Here is a 3725-nt window from a genome sequence, read left to right on the forward strand (position 1 = left end):
GTGACCCTAATTGCTCTCCCTATACTGTGACAGCACACTCCCCCTTTGCACCCCTGATTTCCCATGTCCATTCAACTAGCTCCTGACCCTCTCTGCCTTCTCATTTCACTTCTGGACAGGAGATGCCCTTTTAGTCTCATGTATCTACTTGAGCTAAGAAGCACACTCTTCACGAGTATAATTTTATGTCCCATAGTCCAGTCTAATCTTTGAAGAGCTGGCCTCGGGAATGGCTTGGTTCTGGGTTGACAGAGAGTCCTGGGGCCATGCTTTCTGGGGATCCTCCAGTCTCAGTCAGACCATTAAGTCTGGTCTTTTTACTAGAATTTGAGTTCTGCACCCCACTGTTCTCATGTTGCATCAGGGACTCTCTGCTGTGTTCCCTGTCAGGGCTATCATTGGTGGTAGCTGGGCATCATCTAGTTTTTGGTCTCAGGCTGATGAAGTCTCTGGTTTATGCTGGCCTTTCTGTCTCTTGGGCTAATACCTTCCTTGTGTCTTTGGTGTTCTTCATTCTCCTTTACTCCAGGTGAACTGGGACCAGCTGATGATCTTAGATGGCCGCTCACTAGCTTTTAAGACCCCAGATGCCACTCACCAAAGTAGGATAGAATCACTTTTTTGTTGTTGTTGTTTTGAACTGTTAAAAGAAACTAACAATTATTGGATAGTTGTTGTTGTTGAGTACCATGGAGTCAGTTCCGACTCATAGCAACCCCATGTGACAGAGTAGAACTGCCTTATAGGGTTTTCTTGTCTGTAATCTTTACAGAAGCAGATTGCCAGGTCTTTCTCCCACAGAGCTTCTGGGTAAAACCAGTGGATAGTTACTATGCTGTGAATCTACTTCCCTTCTGTTACCCTCCCCCTCCCTGTTCCTTGAAAATTTATGGGTCTGGCTCACTGCCTGTTTTACTCAGACCCTACCTTGCTCCTGAGGTGATACAAATGTCCCTGTGAATGTCTCAAGTTTTTCGGTTCCTTGATCTTCCCATCTTTAATAACCTTCACTTCTACTCCACTTCAGGTATTCACTCCCAAGCCCATGGCATCACCCAGAACGTCCTCATACCTGAAATGTTTATTCCAAACATCTCACCAACCACAGCTCTCTCGTTTATTTGATCTTATGGAATATTTCAAACATCCATGTCAACCCATTCCTCTCTACTGCTTTTCCTTTCCATCTTAGATTCTATGTGCATCTCTTCAGTCATACTCTGGTCATTTCCTAAAATTCCTGGCTCCTTTGTCTTTTTGCCACAGACACCTAACAGAATCTCCAGCCAGACAATCTGGCCATTCCCTTTCTCTGTGCCTGCGGATGTGTGAGTGGCTCTCTACATTCCTTTCTCCTGCTTCAGCTGGGTCTCAGTGTTGCCTGGAAATCCTTCCAGCTCCTTTAGAGATTTTCCACTTTCTTCACATCTTTAAATACAATAACTTGGCCCCTTAATGCCAAGCAGATGAATTCTCTTCTTTGCAGAGAAAATAGAAGCTTTTTAATGGGAACATCTTCAATTTAATATGCCCAAATCTATTTTATTAACTATACCCCAGGGCACATCTCTTTCTGCTTTGCTTTTGCCAAAATGTTTGTGTGCCTCCCTTCTACTTAAGGATATCCCTTCTACTTGTGTTCTGAATCCCTCCTGTCTCAAAGGTCCCTTTTTTCACATGCCTTTTATGTCTACCTCTCTTCTGATTCCTTGACATTTTTATTCAAAATTAACAAAAACCTCCTCTATCTTAAAATAAAAACAAAACAAAAAACTTTCTTACCTCTAGGCTTTCCTCAAGCTACCATCCTTCCTTGTATTTGCTTAAGTCAGATACTTGGGAATTATTGTTTATTCCTTCTACTTCCTTATCCCCCATATCCAACTGATATGCAAGTTCTGCCAAACTTATCTCTTCATTATCTCTTTATTCATCCAACTCTCGCCATTCCTAACATGAAGACTCTAGATCAGTGCTGTCCAATAGAAATATAATGTGGGGCACATCTATAAAATATTCAATTTTCTAGTAGCCACAAAAAAGTAAAAAGAAACAATGAAGTCAATTTTATAGTATCCAGTATATCAAAAATATTATAATTTCAACATATACTCTTTTTGAAAAATTATAATGGGATATTTTACATTCTCAGATTGTATTAGCCATATCTGAAGTGCACAATAACCATATGTTGTTGTTGTTGTTGTGTTGTTAGGTACTGTTGAGTCAATTTTCGACTTACTGACAGAGTAGAACTGCTGCATAGGATTTTCTAGGCTGTAATCTGTATGGGAGCAGATCACCAGGACTTTCTCCCATGAAGCCACTGAGTGGGTTCAAACCGCCAACCTTTCAGTGAGCAGCCAAGCGATTAACCGTTGTGCCACCACAGCTCCTCAAAAGCAGCACAGTTCTAAATCATCATCTCTTGCCCAACGCCATTAGCTCTTTGCTAGATACTAAGAGGCAACTTCCAGCTGTCTCTTTGCTTCCTGTCAGGGCCCCCTCCCATATGTTCTCTGTACATAGCCAGAGTGACATTTCTAAAGATTAAATCTCATGTTCTTTTCCTCCATAGCACTCTGCATGATTTCTCATAGCTCTGTGAACTTGTAAGGTATTTAGAACACCCTCCATAAACTGGACCTTGCCTACTTTCCAGTTTCATCTCTTCCTCCTCATATTCCACAATACAGCCTCCACTAAATTTATTTTCATTCCTTAAATCCATTATGATTTTCTTGGTTTTTGGGTCATTGCATATTCTGTTCCTTCTGTTTAGAATGGTGTTCTTCATCCTCCTTCTCCTCATTCATCCTCATGGGCTAAATGCTATTCATACTATGAATCACTCCAGAGTCTTCCTCAATCCCCTAAATCTGGATTAGGTGTTCTTTCTATGTGCTCACATTGAACCCTTAGCTTCTCCTATCATAAAAACACTATTGATACTTTCTGTTCCTTGACTGTCTCCTCCTGCTGCCCCCCAAGCATAGCATAGTTAGGGCAGGGACAGCAGTAACTTTGTCACTTTGTTATCCCCAGCCTCAAGCATATCCCCTGGCATATAGTAGGTGTTCAATAGATATTCACTGAGTAATAGAATGGGTAAGTAAATAAATGTGATCTTTTTTAGACTAGAAAGAAGAAAAAAAAACTTTCCTATTTGTAAATTCCCCTGTGACTTAAAGGTATTTGCGTCTCTTGTTTTTTCGTGATTCCTTGGATCTCACTAATTTCCAAATGAAATTATTTTAAGTTTCAAAAGAACAGTTTTTTTAAAGGTATATATTAAAAGATAAAGAGCGTAAAATGGCTCTTCAATGAAAAAAGACAGGAAATCTCAATGACTATGAATTGCATAGCATATATTAGAAGAATTAACATTCAGTTTTGTAGTGAAATAACTATTATTAAAGGTCACCAATGATCCCTATATCACTAAATCTAATGAGCATTTTAAATCTTGGGTATCTTACCTGATTCTCAGGTGCCAGCCTTTTAAACCTTAGATCCCATTGGCATCCCTGAAATCTGATTCTTCTAGTTTTCCTCCTATCTCTCTGGCTGTTCCTTTTCATTCTCCGTTTCTAGTCTTTCTGTATTTTGGAGCCCTGTCATTGGGTGCATAGATGTTTATTATGGTTATGTCTTCATGATGGATCGTCCCCTTAATCATTATATAGTGTCCTTCTTTGTCTTTTATGGTGGATTTTGTTTTAAAG

Source organism: Trichechus manatus, unplaced genomic scaffold (genome assembly GCF_000243295.1).
Source record: "Trichechus manatus latirostris isolate Lorelei unplaced genomic scaffold, TriManLat1.0 scaffold00036, whole genome shotgun sequence".
Classification (NCBI taxonomy): Eukaryota; Metazoa; Chordata; class Mammalia; order Sirenia; family Trichechidae; genus Trichechus; species Trichechus manatus.